Source organism: Panulirus ornatus, chromosome 28 (assembly GCF_036320965.1).
Source record: "Panulirus ornatus isolate Po-2019 chromosome 28, ASM3632096v1, whole genome shotgun sequence".
NCBI lineage: Eukaryota > Metazoa > Arthropoda > Malacostraca > Decapoda > Palinuridae > Panulirus > Panulirus ornatus.
Window position 1 is genome coordinate 10,057,556 of NC_092251.1, and position 17,445 is coordinate 10,075,000.

Genomic DNA, 17,445 nt, shown 5'->3' on the forward strand with positions numbered 1-17,445 from the left:
AGTGAATGGAATCATTGAAACGGAAGTGAGTCACAGGGTGGGGGAGGGGGCAAAGGTTCTGGGAGAGATGAAGAATGTATGAAAGGAGAGAACGTTATCACGGAGAACAGAGGAGGGTGGATATGTTGGAAATGAAATGTTCGAGGACAATGTGTGGTGTGAGGTGGTTTGATCGAGTAAGTAATGAAAGGATAAGAGAGATGTGTGGAAATAAAAAGAGTGTGGTTGAGAGAGCAGAATAGGGTGTGTTGAAATGGATTGGACATATGGAGAGAATGAGTGAGGAAAGATTGACAAAGAGGATATATGTGTCAGAGGTGGAGGGAACAAGGAGAAGTGGAAGACCAAATTGGAGGTGAAAGAATGGGGTGAAAAACATTTTGAGCGATCGGGGCCTGAACATAAAGGAGGGTGAGAGGCGTGCATGTAGTAGAGTGAATTGAAACGACGTGGTATACCGGGGTCGACGTGCTATCAGTGGACTGAACCAGTATATAACAATTCAGTAGTTAATAATTCTACTGAGTTTCCTTTTCTACTGACTCTGGAACTTTAAGAATCTCATCACATTTTTCCAATGTAAGGTTTGAAACAACTATAATTTGTTAATCATAACCAATATCGAGTAATTTTAAATGCCTATGATAGGAAATCACAAAAGTTTATATCGAAAGTACCGTCAGTATAAGTATAGTAACAGCCGAGCAAATTTTGAATCGTGGGATAAATGAACATCGTCCGGATGGACAGATCCTCACTCTGTTACGGGGAGGGGAATCGAACCCTCTAAGTAATAACCTTGAGTAGCTCAATGAATGTCTCTCACTCAAAAGCACTGGTTCAACGAGGTTTATGACTGAAGCCTCGTTTCTTGAAAGGCACAAGACTCCATCTGTCGTAAAAAAAAGAGAGAAAAAAGACTCAGATTCTAAGTTGTAGAGGTGAAAGAAGTTTGCCAGACTTGAATCTCCATGTTGTTTACTCTCGGAGTTGACCCACGCGCGTTTTCTAATCCTGAGTCTGACGTCGGAAGAAGTTACCTCGTTGAGCAACAGTGAAACACAAGCCTCCGAGACCCCGTTGGAGAAGGGAAGATACGGAGTTAGCTTTAAGATGGTTTGGGGAACAAGATTCAACCGCTGGGGATAATTCTAAGCAAAGATTCACCAAAGAAAATTTGACGAAAGAATTGAGGTTGTCTAAACGGATAGACTATAGCGTTCTGTGAACGAAGAGTTCGATGGGAGGATGAGGCATTATTACGGAAGCTGTTTCTGTGTTCAAACTGAGGCACTTTAGATGTTTATTAGATAGTCTAGATGCGTGGAAACGTTAGGTCTTACGATGAAACGACGAAGCTTTGTACCGAATCAAGGTTGGAGAGTAAAGCTAAGCAACTACGTCAGTGTGGTATCAGGTATTTTGGTCGCTCCACCACTGTGTTTTTCGGTATAAGCAATCATTACCATTTTTGTTCCAATATCGGGGATCGGGGAAGGGACTTAAAGCCTCACCCGGAGCTTCAACTTATTGGTTCGTATCGATGAGACAACGACTATTGCCACTATCGTTTGTTTCCCCGTCTTGATCCACTGCTTCGAGAACTCAACGAGACTGAAGTGTAATCAGCAGCTACTACGAACTCCACTCCCCACATCTTACTCTACGCTTTTCTTTCCTTTAGACATTTTGGGAGCGACTAGCTGAAATGGAGTAATTAGAAACTTAAGGTCTTTCTTTCCTTCTCATCGTCAACATCCAAGTGAATAAGTAGAGATTAAGGAAAGCTCAGAGACTTATCAAGTACTTAAAGATGGTTTACTCATGTATTTAACCGACCCTTTTTACTGCACAAGATTGTGTATGCTTCGAGACTTAAACTGAAAGTGATTAAAGTAACTTTTCTTTTTTTTTCTGGACTCTTTAGAAGTTATCTTTTGTCCCTTCTGCAAGGGAGGTTTGCCTCGCCCAAACACGGGTCCAGGGCCTTCTTCCCTTTCCTGATACCCGACGAGGATAAGAACCCTGGAGCTGACTCTTACGGCGCGCTTGTCGATCTGCCTGGCCGGCCCTTGACTACGGTCAAATTTTGTTAGCTTTTCATCAAACCATTTTTATTTGGGGGGAAGCTGTCACCACCTTCATTCCTCTAGCCCAGAATATCAACGTAATTGCAATCATAGCTCGCAGCACCCTTTCAGATTCGCTTCTGTTACTTTTTCTCTGGGATGCTTTGTGGAAGGTATTAAGAATATATGGTGTGGGAGGCAAGTTGTTAGAAGCAGTGAAAAGTTTTTATCGAGGATGTAAGGCATGTGCACGTGTAGGAAGAGAGGAAAGTGATTGGTTCTCAGTGAATGTTGGTTTGCGGCAGGGGTGCGTGATGTCTCCGTGGTTGTTTAAATTGTTTATGGATGGGGTTGTTAGGGAGGTGAATGCAAGAGTTCTGGAAAGAGGGGCAAGTATACAGTCTGTTGTGGATGAGAGAGCTTGGGAAGTGAGTCAGTTGTTCGTTGATGATAAAGCGCTGGTGGCTGATTCGTGCGAGAAACCGCAGAAGCTGGTGACTGAGTTTGGTAAAGTGTGTGAAAGAAGAAAGCTGAGAGTAAATGTGAATAAGAGCAAGGTTATTAGGTACAGTAGGGTTGAGGGACGAGTCAATTGGGAGGTAAGTTTGAATGGAGAAAAACTGGAGGAAGTGAAGTGTTTTAGAATCTGGGAGTGGATTTGGCAGCGGATGGAACCATGGAAGCGGAAGTGAATCATAGGGTGGGGGAGGGGGCGAAAGTTCTGGGAGCGTTGAAAAATGTGTGGAAGTCGAAAACGTTGTCTCGGAAAGCATAAATGAGTATGTTTGAAGGAATGGTGGTGCCAACAGTGTTGTATGCTTGCGAGGCGTGGGCTATAGATGGAGTTGTGCGGAGTAGGGTGGATGTGCTGGAAATGAGATGTTTGAGGACAATATGTGGTGTGAGGTGGTTTGATCGAATAAGTAATGAAAGGGTAAGCGAGATGTGTGGTAATAAAGAGAGTGTGATTGAGAGCACAGAAGAGGGTGTTTTGAAATTGTTTGGTAACATGGAGAGAATGAGTGAGGAAAGATTGACAAGGAGGATATATGTGTCAGAGGTGGAGGGAATGAGGAGCAGTGGGAGGCCAAATTGGAGGTGGCAAGATGGAGTGAAAAAGATTTTGAGTGATCGGGGCCTGAACATGCAGGAGAGTGAAAGGCGTGCAGGGAATAGAGTGAATTGGAACGATGTGGTATACCGGGGTCGACGTGCTATCAATGGATTGAACCAGGGCATGTGAGGCGTCTGGGGTAAACCATGGAAAGTTCTGTGGGGCCTGGATGTGGAAAGGGAGCTGTGGTTTCGGTGCATTATACATGACAGCTAGAGACTGAGTGTGAACGAATGGGGCCTTTATTGTCTTTTCCTAGCACATGCGGGGAGAGGGGGGTTTTAATTTTACGTGCGGCGAGGTGGCGATGGGAATGAATAAAGGCGGACAGTATGAATCATGTACATGTGTATATATGTATATACATGTGTACGTGGGTGGGTTGGGCCATTCTTTCGTCTGTTTCCTTGCGCCACCTCGCTCTCGCGGGAGACAGCGACAAAGCAATATATATATATATATATATATATATATATATATATATATATATATATATATATATATATATATATATATGTATATATATATATATATATATATATATATCTTTTCTTTTCTTTCAAACTATTCGCCATTTCCCGCATTAGCGAGGTAGCGTTAAGAACAGAGTACTGGGCCTTTGAGGGAATACCCTCACCTGGCCCAATTCTCTGTTCCTTCTTTTGGAAAATTAAAAAAAAGAGAGGGGAGGATTTCCAGCCCCCCGCTCCCTCCCCTTTTAGTCGCCTTCTACGACACGCAGGGAATACGTGGGAAGTATTCTTTCTCCCCTATCCCCAGGGATATATATATATATATATATATATATATATATATATATATATATATATATATATATATATATATATATATATATATATATATAACCACTCTCTCTCTCTCTCTCTCTCTCTCTCTCTCTCTCTCTCTCTCTCTCTCTCTCTCTCTCTCTCTCTCTCTCTCTCTCTCTCACACACACACACACACACACACACACACACACACACACACACACACATATCCATTTTCAACTGAGACCACTACGGTGTCAGTAAACACCAAGGTTTTCAGACACCAACTACTGGAAAAAAAAAAATTCCCCTGACGCTGTATCAACACAGTAATATCCCAGGCCACTATAAAAAAAAAGAAAAATTAAGCTATTGACGGGGGTGAGGGGAGCTCCGGGAACAGGGAGGGGAGTAAGGGAGTTGGGATAGAGTTCCCATAAGGGGAGTAAGGGAGTTGGGATAGAGTTCCCATAAGGGGAGTAAGGGAGTTGGGATAGGGTTCCCATAAGGGGAGTAAGGGAGTTGGGATAGAGTTCCCATAAGGGGAGTAAGGGAGTTGGGATAGGGTTCCCATAAGGGGAGTAAGGGAGTTGGGATAGGGTTCCCATAAGGAGAGTAAGGGAGTTGGGATAGGGTTCCCATAAGGGGAGTAAGGGAGTTGGGATAGAGTTCCCATAAGGGGAGTAAGGGAGTTGGGATAGAGTTCCCATAAGGGTAAGAAAGAAAGGGACTCCTGCGGCGGAGGGTAGAAACGAACGAAGAGAGAGAGAGAGAGAGAGAGAGAGAGAGAGAGAGAGAGAGAGAGAGAGAGAGAGAGAGAGAGAGAGAGAGAGAGAGAGAGAGAGAGAGAGAGAGAGAGAGAGAGAGAGAGAGAGAGAGAGAATAAAACGAGGGAGGGAAGGAAAGGAGGGAGACCATGATACGGATACAGGATGGAGCAGATGGAGTTATGTTTGAGCAGTAGGGAAGGGAGGCAAACCTCATACACTGGCGGAGAAATGTATTGTACCACAGCTCTTCAAAATACTCGAGTTCTGGTGGTAGTTAGTTCATCTCATCTCACGCTATTGATCCCAAAAGAAATGACTATCAAACTGAGACTTACAAATCTGACTCTAATTTCGTTGCAACTTCGTCTCGCCATTCCATTCCTTTCCCTCCTCCATCACCCTATCAAAACTCCCCTCAAGAACAGCACCAGAGAATTCGATTCAGTTTGTGTTGCAGACACAAAAACATTAATAGGCATATCCTAATTTCTATTACACAAGGACCGATTTATATGACAGTCCTGGTGTTAATCAAGACTCTTCTAAAGACTTTTGCAACCCATGGTTACGCTCCTTCCTTGTAGGAGGGGTATGTAGACTCCTTAGGAGTGAGAAGTTCTCTCACAAGTCTGTAACTCCTATGATACAGTCTGGCCACAGAAAACTCTCAAGTCGCCTCAGACAGGAGTCCAATAACAACTTAATATTCATATCGTGCCTGTATTGAAGCTTTTCACCAAGTAAACAGAGGCGTGTACACAGTCTCCAGTTATACCATAATCAGAGTCACTTATTTTTAAATCAAACAGTGCCAATAAACTGCTCTCATAAAGTGTGGCTAAGGCGTGCAGTCATCTGATGTTACGAGCCTCTGTCTCTTTAGTAAAATCCTGAGACCTAAACTTTACAGCAGGGGACACGCCCTCTTGGCCCGCACCCCTGCCTCATTATGCAGTTTACCTGTGTACCTTGACGATATATACTCGCCTCCTTCACCAGGTGGTAATAGCAGGTAACTAGCCATATAATGGGTATAGTTATATACTGTGGTATACCGTATGCTCATACTTAGTCACCTAGTTATCCTCTAGAATCCGCGAGAGACGGTGAGGTCATGTTCTTCTTTAGGCAAAAGGAATTTAACAAGACGTTGAAAAGAAAAAAGAAAAAAAGCTAGAATAAAAAATGCAATAAAAAAAGGTAACTTCAGACTGTAAATATCTTAACAATGATATTCAGAATTGCCTGTTTTCTTCCACCCTCAGGATACATGAAGCTTTGGATCTTACGTGATTAAGATTCGTCTTTGGACAGTACCTTAGTAAGAGGAAATGTATTTGGCCACCCCAGTAGTAAGATCAAAGACATGCATGAGTAGCATTCTGCCAAGAGCGTGAACATCCTTGAACATAGGAGCAAGTCTCGTACTGGAGACTAAAACATTTAACCTTCCAACAACTCTGGAGCAAAATCTTTTGAACATATGTCCTCTATAAACATCCATATCGTCCAATTTCTCTCTGGCGTGAATGGTCTTACGTTTCCCATTTGAACCTCTGAATGGGGCATTTTGTCGGTCACCTCTTCAGTAATTCTGTTGCCAAATACAGCAATATTTACTTTCCAAAGTAGTCAAAATGAATTCCTATAAACCTGTTTGGTTCTACTGATTACGTGTTTGTTCGCTCACTTGGTGACGTATCGTCCTATGAGAACTTTCGATGAATGATTCATGACGGCCTTATCGGGGGGGGGGGTGTGTGTGTGTGTGTGTGTGTGTGTGTGTGTGTGTGTGTGTGTGTGTGTGTGTGTGTGTGTGTGTGTGTGTGTGTGTGTGTGTGTTGGGGGTGGATGGATACATGATTTGTCTCACGTGAGTGTTTTTGGCTGTGGTGTTCGTAGCCCCTTTCTTAAGCCAAAGGCAAAACACATTATACAATATTTCTTAAAAAAAATAATTCGATATGGTAACTTTCCTTCCTTGGTTTTGTACTCTCCGTTTGTCGTCCAGTGTTTTATCCATATCTTGATCGCATCCTATAATCCTACAGTGTTTTCTCTGAGTTTTGATTATGTCCTATTATTCTACAGTGTTTTGATCTGGGTCTTCAGCGCGTCCTATAATCCTACAGTGTTTTATCTGGGTCTCAGTCGCGTCCTGTAATCCTACAATGTTTTATCCATGTCTTCTTCGCTTCCTACAATCCTATAGTATCTCATCCTTGCCTTCAGCGCATTACATGTTTTTTATCCTAGTACGCTTCTGACACGTACCTCTCGTTTGTATCCTGCCAATATCCTGTAAAGTGCTTCTACATGTCCATATAGTCTCCTCATCCCACCGGGTGTAACAGCTTTACTGAATGGTTACACTAAAAAAGTATTTCGTGCTCACCACTTTACAATGTCTCATTTGAATGTATATATGATGCAAAGTTTCGATAATCTCCTGGGAATAGCGCGCGGGGTGTAAATATACAACTGGTGCATACTGATATGTAAATGAATATGGTTCATTCATGTCTAATGTATTAACGGCCCGTATTTAGCTGAAAAATGCAATGGATGTGTATTTTGTGTGTGTGTGTGTGTGTGTGTGTGTGTGTGTGTGTGTGTATGCGTAGAGTCGTGGTGCGACAGGCAAAGAAGCAAAGCTGTCATATCACGAACGAACTCGTTGAAGAAGAGATACAGGATCACATACCAGCCAGGATAACCTCTGCTATTCGATCAGCACAGCACGGCGCACTCTGGCCAGCGGAGCAATACTCGACCCAGGTAAAGTTTTCTAGACAGACGCTGCCCAGGGACGATCGCTGACCTCTCCCAAATGACCAGAGGTGGCGTTTAGCGCGAGAACTGGGTCGACGGTGGATATGCCTAAGTGATATGAATACAATTGTGGTCGAGGAAACTTAAGGAGGCAGTTATGGTGTGTAAACAGTCGGATGGCTTAGAAAACAATTGGTCAAATGTGTTGGAAGAATGGTCGTAACGGTCTGTAACTTGTGTAGGTTGTTCAACTATTTGTTCCATCTCGTTAAGGAAGAAATGAAAGGAAAGGGGGGCCTCAACCTCGTCAAGATCGTTACGATTAGATCCCTAGTTAACGTCCATAAGCCATATCCAGCATGTTCAAGTGAAACGTGAACCTCGTTACGTATCTATCAACACACTTATATTCCTTTTCTATCTACAAACTTATGTTCATTCGTTCACTGAGATCAAGGACTCCCTTTCCAGCGTGGTACTTTCATATACACGATACTGCAAAGTAGTGAAAATGACTTTTCCAGTGTTGGAAAATATATTCGCGAGATACTTTCTTGATACAAATATTCTCTTCTCTTACAAAAACCTACGTTATCTATTAAATGATTATTTTTTTGGGGGGTGAGAGATAAGATTATTAAAACACTAGTGAAAATATTGTTAACTATCCTTCTTTATGCCCATTCTTTTATTCCAGGCTCATATTTTTCTCTCCCTGTGTATTCATCTCTTAGCTGCGGCTGATTTGATAAACCGTTCAGTTATCATTATCATTATACTTGTCAATATCACTGCTAGTATTACAGAGACCCACGCACAAACAGAAAGAGACAGGTGAACAGACACAGACAGAGAGTCACGCCAGTTCACACGCAAGCACACCTGTATGATAAAACAAAGACAGGCAGACGTAGTTAGGCAGATAGAGAGAGGGAGAGAGATAGAGGGGTGGGGAGAGAGAGAGAGAGAGAGAGAGAGAGAGAGAGAGAGAGAGAGAGAGAGAGAGAGAGAGAGAGAGAGAGAGAGAGAGAGAGAGAGAGAGAGAGAGAGAGAAATATGTTTCTTTGTCAGTGTACTTTCCCCTTCCCTCCCGTCTCTCCTCTTTCCCCCCTATTTCCCCCTGCACTTTGACCCAGGTGATTCATTTCCCACACACGATCTCACACTCTCTCTTTGACCGCTTTGGCCCGTTCCCTCTCTCTCTCTCCTCTCATAACTGTCGGCATTATGTCAGGTCGGGGGATGAGGGGCTTCGTAATGAAAATCGCCCGAGCGACGCCCCCTTCTTAGGTGGCCATTTGGACCTTTGGCTATGGGGTCGTCACATTAAAGGTGGCGTATGTTTATGATACCATTACGTCCGGCCGTGGCAGAGGGCGGTGCTTGACTTACAGACCCCGTGCTGGCATGGCCGTGTTTCCGTAAAATGGTACAAGGTGGTGTTAAGATGAAGTACGGACGACGCTGCGTTCCTCGATGTTACATGTTGCCGAAGGGAGGGCCTATGCCATACGTCGCAATTATTCTTAAACGATACATTCAACAAGACAAGGAATTTGACCAATCAAGCCAACACCCTTTTACTTATTCGTATTAGTTCATTCCATCAGTACGCATGCGTGTGTGTGTGTGTGTGTGTGTGTGTGTGTGTGTGTGTGTGTGTGTGTGTGTGTGTGTCTATTTTCCGCTTAATAAGGGCAAAGAACGGATACGCTAACATCAAAAACGTGACATCTGTCTTATAACTAAGGTTAGACGTAGACACAAAATGACATGATATTTCAAAATAAAAAAAGGGAAATATTAACGTCAGATATCTCAAGAGGACATAAGAATTGAACTTCAGGTCCCTTGAATGAGAACGACACATCCTATTCATCCTTTTCAAAGCAAGAGATATCAGTTTAATGCATGTAGACGGCACAGGACCCTAATTCATAACCTCCTTTGCAAAAAAGGTAAATTATTCCCATAAGATTTGTATCCTTATCCTCTGAAAAGAATTAAAACGGAAGCAGCGGTTCCTTCTTACACGGAGAAATGAAGATTTGATCTTATCAATCCAACTTTTCCAAACCTAAAATGAGAAACGTTGATTGAGCTGTACCTAAGAAGGGGCTCCTGTCATATCCTAAAAGAACGACATGGTTGCCGCTTCCCTTCCGAAGTCATCGCCCCTCACGCTGATCAAAGACACTGCTGAGTATTCCCAACTCCTTAAGCACTTGCTTCGGGGTAGGACAGATGGTTTTGGCTCTGCCCTGCCGAGCTGGGATGAAGGACTGGTTACCCTGGTGAGAGAAAGGGAGGGGACGGGGCGGAGAGAGAGAGAGAGAGAGAGAGAGAGAGAGAGAGAGAGAGAGAGAGAGAGAGAGAGAGAGAGAGAGAGAGGTGAGAGGGAGGTAAAGCCAGTGTCGCTTCGGCCTCGGTGTGAGTCAGACGTGTTGGTGGTTCGGATTTGAAAAGTTCATTCGCGTTGCTCCGTCGTCTATCGACAGCACTTGGTTCTCACCGCGATGAACATAGACGTCCATATCTTTCGCCACTTGCTCAGTCAGTCTCTTCCTCCTGAATTTTGTGGTGATTATACGCGTTAAAGTGGTAGCTTATCAGGTTAATTATCAAAAGACTGCAAATGTTATCGAGTGAATCATTCCAAATGAGTATAAAAAAGACGTTTGATAAACCAGTTATTCCCATTGCATTCTAACAGTGCAAGATTTTCTTTTATATTAGCTGAAACGACACGACAAACTGAATGCCCTAATCAAGGCCATCTCATTAAATATTATATATATATATATATATATATATATATATATATATATATATATATATATATATATATATATATATAGCGTAAACCACGTATCCAATCTATTGATCAGACCCAAGGGAAGGATGAACAGTCGGGTTAACTGTGGACCGGCTGCCGCGACCAGGATTCGAACCTATGCTGTCTTGACCCCTAAGTGGCCCGTGGATGCATCACAGTCAGCAACGCTAAGCGCTACGCAATGGAGGTCCATTACTCTTTAACCATTGGCATTCACCGCAATGCATCACTATGAAACAGTTCCATGTTTTGATCCAGCTACGGGTGAATTTCCTTGGTTATCAGCTATCACAGCAGAACAAGGACACATTCCAATACGATTCAGATATGAATTACGTTCGAATGTCGAAGATGTAAACCCTCTTCACTAACTAAACTCTTTCTTTTCATTCTAGTTACCCAAGAACTTCATGCCAGATGTTCTTTTAGCCCAAGTCTGCGCTACTTCCAGTTGTAGGGAAATGTGGACTCCTCTGGAGGGAGAAAGTCTTTCATATAACTGTATTGCCAGTGATACAGCTCTTCCAAAGGTGACATTTCTCTAGAGGTGAAACCTCATACAGGCAGCGTATGATAACACCTATCAATACAAAAACATATATATCTTTTTCATCCTATTCGCCATTTCCCGGGCTAGCGAGGTAGCGTTAAGAACAGAGGACTGAGCCTCTGATGGAATATCCCCACTTGTCCCCCTTCCCTGTTCCTTCTTTTGGAAAATTTAAAAACGAGAGAGGAGGATTTCCAGCCCCCCGCTCCCTCCCCTTGTAGTCGTCTTCTACGACACGCAGGGAATACGTGGGAAGTACTATTTCTCCGCTATCCCGAGGGATATATATATATATATATATATATATATATATATATATATATATATATATATATATATATATATATATATATATATATATATATATATATATATATATATATTTAAAATGAACACTAACATCCATGTTGCTGCTGCTTCATTTGCCATTCACACGCTTCAAATTCTTGTTTATTCATTATCAGTAGGGTACAAAAATAATGAAAGATTCGTTAGGATCTTTGCTGAATGATATATACACACAAAGCAAAACCAATAATCAAAAAAAGTATACTATAGCTAAATAAACCAATCAAAACCTAAAACACATTCAAATGAATTCCAATGTGAACAATGAGAGGATGTTATGCCACAATAGACAGACACAAATAGGAGAAGATTTGAATAAAATGTGCAATAAAAGCATATGATATGAAATAAAGGGTCGAATCATCATTTACCAAATGCTAGAATTAAAAGGAAACTGTAGGTTTAGATAACAATTCTTATGCTGTTGGAAAAAGGGTGGAGGAACGAATGAATGTAGAGAAGCTAAATTAGCAATTTTGAATTATGTAATCAACTTGTGTTCTGTCTCAATAACCAAAAATTCATTATAACATGCGATTTGAACTCACACTAGAAAGAACCCAGAATTTTGAAGTCAATAGATTGTACAATTTGACAGATCCAGTCTAGTGATATTCAAAACTCTGGGCTGTGAAAATTGTGATGCTGACTTGTGCATTTAGGGAAAAAAATCTGTGGATGTGACAACATCAACCTAAGTTAAACGATTCCTCACCATTCCTTAACATTCACTTGGAAAGTTAAGTCTAACATGAAGCCTTCGATCTCCTCTTCGATCTGAAGAGGGAGACGTGCAACTGTAAGCTTTCTGAACTTTTCCCTGCCACCAAGACTTTGGCCAAACCCGTGGCTCGTGCCCGGTTGTTGCAGCTTCCCATAGTTTCTTTATAGAGACCAGTCACACGGGGATTGACCGTCATGATATACCCCTCTTTATCTTCCTCGAACTGAGAATCTATGGAACTCTGTCCTCTCTCTCTCTCTCTCTCTCTCTCTCTCTCTCTCTCTCTCTCTCTCTCTCTCTCTCTCTCTCTCTCTCTCTCTCTTCTTCCCCTCTTCCCATAACCTTTCTACTCCATAGAGGAAAGTCTACGAACACATGAAGAACTCTGATGAATTTCTTCCTTTCCTGTTCCCTATCATCCTTTTACCTGAGATGGTCTTGATTGCAGCATATTTTGCCCTTGTCATATTTGTCACCATTACACACACACACACACACACACACACACACACACACACACACACACACACACACACACACACATATATATATATATATATAAATATATCTTAATTTTTCTCTGCGAGTGTCTGTGGAATATATTGAACTGGAAGGCTTCTTAGCTATGATATTTCTGAAGGTATCAGGAGAAGTAGAATTAAGATAATAGAACGTAGAAAATGGAAGGAGGAGGAGGAGAAGAAAGGGTATAAGAGGAGGAAGGGAAGGTAAAGAAGGAGGAATATGAAAGGTCACATATCCTGTACCACTGACGCAATATTCAGCTGTAAATACAACGTATATTCAGGGCTCTGATTAATGGGTCTGGTACTATAATCAAACGTATATTATTTCGTAATTTCAGTTATCACACTGACACTCTGCAATCCATGATGAATGGTTTTGTTCTAAGTTTACATTTGGCCTGAACAGGGATTTTACTTAGAGTGAACATAGCCTCATTACTCGATGATATATTGCATAGTCGAGCAAGGGAAGTGAAAAAAAGAAAAGAGTTTAATTGAAAACTTCACATTAGCTCTCTGAGATTCATCCCTTCCTTATCAAACGCTAAAAGCTGATACAATGAAAAGTATCTGTAGTATTATGTATGTGGAAAGAGATTAGAAAACTTGATACAAAATCAGTAAGACATGCAACATATATGTCCTATCATTAGAAAACTTATTCTCAATGATGAGTTATTTACGATGACAATGCAGAGTGGTACTGGGTGCGTCCTATAATATTGTCTTCCCTTGTCTTTGGGAATGCCAGGGAAAGTAAAGCTATTTACGTTAAGATCTCAAGGAGGAATGAGCTTCTGAGCTGTGGCTCAACTGCTAATGGATCAGAAGCCATCTGAAAGTGGCCGTCTTGTGATGATAAAGTCTACAAGCGTCGCCTCAGGAAGTAAGGTTCCCTGAAGCTATCAGGGAGTACTGACCAGACGGCAGCAGCCTTGGAGGTGTGGACCGCTGCTCCCGAAGGGACAGACGACCCAGGAGGATAGATAATGGCCTTCTATCACATGCTTCTGACGTTAATGATCCTCACGTCGCAAGGTACGTATACTAGGGTTGAGGAGGGGGGAGCATTAACGCACTCTCCAAGGGTGCGTTGTTCTGTAGAGCCACAGGAACAACGTCCGAGTGTGTGTGTGAAGGATGGAACCCCCATTTATGTAGTGGCATATCGGCTGGCAGTGGAGAGTGGAACTCATGAGCTGTGTGTGTTGTCAAGTGTCGTATGTGAGATGTAAGAGGTTTGGGCGTTCGTGGACTGTGCGTCCACCAAGAAACAGCTGGATGAGAGAGAGAGAGAGATAGAAGCAAGCAGCCTGAGAGAGAGAGAGAGAGAGAGAGAGAGAGAGAGAGAGAGAGAGAGAGAGAGAGAGAGAGAGAGAGAGAGAGAGAGAGACTCATTCACCACAGCGACTACAAGGGTCACGTATCCCCTTTCAAGTCTTGGCACAACCCATCGGTCCCAAAATGTCACCAATCGTTGGAGAGAGAGAGAGAGAGAGAGAGAGAGAGAGAGAGAGAGAGAGAGAGAGAGAGAGAGAGAGAGAGAGAGAGAGAGAGAGAGAGAGAGAGAGAGAGAAAAGACAAAGCTACGAATTAAACAAATTCCAGTGGAGTTGGGACGTATGATAATTTGGGAGAACGTATTCTTGCTGACGTTCGCGTGACATCTCGTGTAATTGGGACGTCAAACATGGACTAAGAAGGACCGTGAGGGAATTGCGAGAGTGGCTGAGGGGGAGGATGATTCAGTGGAGTAATGGGGAAGAGGGAGGGAAATGGCTCGAGAGGTGAGGGGAAAATGGTGATGATGATGAGAGAGAGAGGGAGGGAAATGGCTCGAGAGGTGAGGGAAAACGGTGATGATGATGATGAGAGAGAGAGAGAGAGAGAGAGAGAGAGAGAGAGAGAGAGAGAGAGAGAGAGAGAGAGAGAGAGAGAGAGAGAGAGTGATAAAGATTCGCCGGGATCATGATTAAGAAGCCTTTACAGGAATCTAACAGGTCAAAACGGCAAGAAACCTTTTTGGCTGTTTTCATTCAAGTGTTTGAAAATTTTCATTCATGATTTTTTTTTCCCTCCCCCTCCGCCAGTCTTACCGTATGTGCAACTTTAAGCTACGAACGGTTACGAAAAAGAGGGAGCGTATCAAGTGGCAAACTGGATAAGAAGAGGAAGAAGCAGGTAGTGAACTGATAGGAAGACAGACTTGGAATACTGTACGAAGATATTGAGACGATGTAGTGAACATGTACAATGAGTCTAGAATTGTTCTCATGAACTGAAATGGACAATGAAAAGGTTAGAATTCAATCGAAAAAAGGAACTAACATATTTAAAAGATTACAAAGGACAACGAGACATATGAATTTCAGCAAAACTGGCGTCCCTCAGGAATAGTTCATCAGAAGAAGCGTGAAGGAAAACGTGATTTGGAAGGGAGACTGAACCAGGGACGCGAATCATTTGAAAGAAGCTGAATCGGAGGTAAATGACAAGGAATTGAAACCTGACTTAAGAGAACTTATCCAAGTGCCAGCTCAAGTTCGGGCGGTGAAATAGATCCACTCACCGTTCGTCTCCAGGGGTAACAAGCTCTGATCTAGATCAGGAAGGACATTTAGTTCCATCTGGCGAACCAGGGTTGACCCAGAAGGAGTTAAGAGTGTTGACTCGTAATCAGTTCACTCGCTTGGTTGACACGTTCGGTCATCTGGGCTCAGCCTCAGTCGTCTAAGGTCGGTCTGAAATGGCTTGTATACAAGTTCATCTGGGTGTCACCTTTGTGAGTCATCGATCCACCTTGTGTTATCTGCAGTATAGGAAGATCACCTTCGTTGTCTTAATTGCATCCAGTTCACCTGGGAAAAATAACTAGGTCACTTTGTGTCCACATGGCTGGCATAGCCTACAAGGTAAGTAATCCTTGTGTTTATATTAAGGCACCGTTTGTAAATCCAGGTCATGTAGGGTTAACATGGTTCACATAGAGGACTGAGTATTCTAGGGCTAATTCATCCGGTTTATGAATCGGGATTCGAACCATGCTTCGTGAACGTGGATCCCTTGCTGTCAACCTGAATTGCCTGGTTCATAATTTAGGTTATCTAAGGTCATCTACCGGTAGCAAAGTTAAGGTGGGTGTGGAACTTAGTCGAATTCATCTCAACCAAAGTTCATCTTTATCTCCTAGACGTAGAGAAATGTTATCATTCAGTCTTTGTTACATGGTGTCAGTGTTGGACACTTTGAAATATTCAAATTCAACCTGAGAAATACAACCATCAATTTGTGTCATCCATAGTCATCAAAGTCATCTACTTTCAGGTAGGTCATATGAGGCCATTGGATTCTGCAAACCAAATCTTTGATAGAGTAAAAAACTTAAGCATCTTGTCGCCCTTCCTTTCGTACCACACACACGTCCAAATTAGATGAGGATCATATCTTCCTTATGCCAGGTATATCATGGTGTACCGTGACGACAAAACAATTATGGCAATACCAAATCATATGGGAATACTAAATGTATAAGCAATGGAAATCGATCTTTAACCTATTGCGATGCTTTCCTTGCGATGTTCTTTTGTCATGAGGGGGTAAGTCAGGATACCTCACACCCCACTTGATCTCTTTTACCAACTCTGTCTATAGCACTCATACTTGAACCGCCTGATTTGATTACTCAAACTAAAGACTGGTGAATGGGGGAACGACTGCTGAACTGGCTTAAGGTTAACTCTATCGCAGATGTTATTGATCAATGAAATAATCATTAAATTGATCAATAAAATAATCAGATGTATAGATATGTATATGTGCTGTGTGTGGACGTGTATGTATATACGTATGTATGTGGGTGGGTTGGGCCATTCTTACGTCTGTTTCCTTGCGCTACCTCGCTAACGAGGGAGACAGCGACAAAGTATAATAAAAGAAATATAAATGAAATAATCAGTAAGATCTTACGTTATCATCATAACTAAATGGATGAACGTCTCAGTGTGTGGTAGCTGAGGTATGAATGTAGTGAAGGCCTCCGCTGTTTTTTTACCTCATATACAGTGGCCTAAAAAGACGTATAAGCAGACAGACAGACAGACAGACAAACAGACATACAGACATACACACACACACACACACACACACACACACACACACGCACGCACACACACGCACACATACAAACACACACAACCACCCACCCACACACTCACACACACACACACACACACACTCACACACACTTACAGATCCATCTCTTGATTTCTTTCTTTATTTCTATGAACACAACTGACTGCAGATACATTTGTAAAACAATGTTTCCATCGTAGAAACTAATCAAAAAATATATGAATATCCAGAAATCTGTTGTTATTTATATAACGTTAAAATATCGGAGTATAATTACCAGCTTTTCCTCATTAGTCTAATGTTTTAGGTCAAATTTCAGCCACGATATATTTCCAGCTGTCTGAAATTAGCACCGACCTGATGCACTTGACTCAACGTTTGTTTATATATCGCTGAAATTAGCGCCGACCCCGTGCAGTTAGCGCAACGTTCGCTCGCATTCAGCACAGCACTTCAAAACATTTCTTGATTTCACCAAAACTTGTTTGCTGGCGTCCAGTAATTACACCAGACTTTCCCGTTTTACATCCCACTTTTCCTCTCTCTCTTTCTTTCTCGCTCTCTCTCTCTCTCTCTCTCTCTCTCTCTCTCTCTCTCTCTCTCTCTCTCTCTCTCTCTCTCTCTCTCTGTCCCTCTCTATTTCCCTTTCCTTTCTATATCTTTCTCCGCCTCTCATTTCTTCCCTCTCCTCATCAAGTCCAGGTTATTCTAATGTTCCCTCACATTCCTCACTGACACTCTCCATATTCTTTACTCTCGCCACAATCCTTGTCTCCTTACCTCGAGGGAAGAAGCAAAAGCAGTTGAAGGGAAGAGGATAAGGAAGGAGCGAAT

The 17,445-nt window shown here is 42.4% G+C and overlaps 1 pseudogene; it reads left to right on the forward strand.

Moving 5' to 3' along the window:
• Positions 1 to 12,824: 12,824 nt before the first annotated feature.
• The window catches only part of LOC139757832 (protein amalgam-like), a 20,209-nt pseudogene continuing 15,588 nt past the window's right edge, over positions 12,825 to 17,445 (forward strand).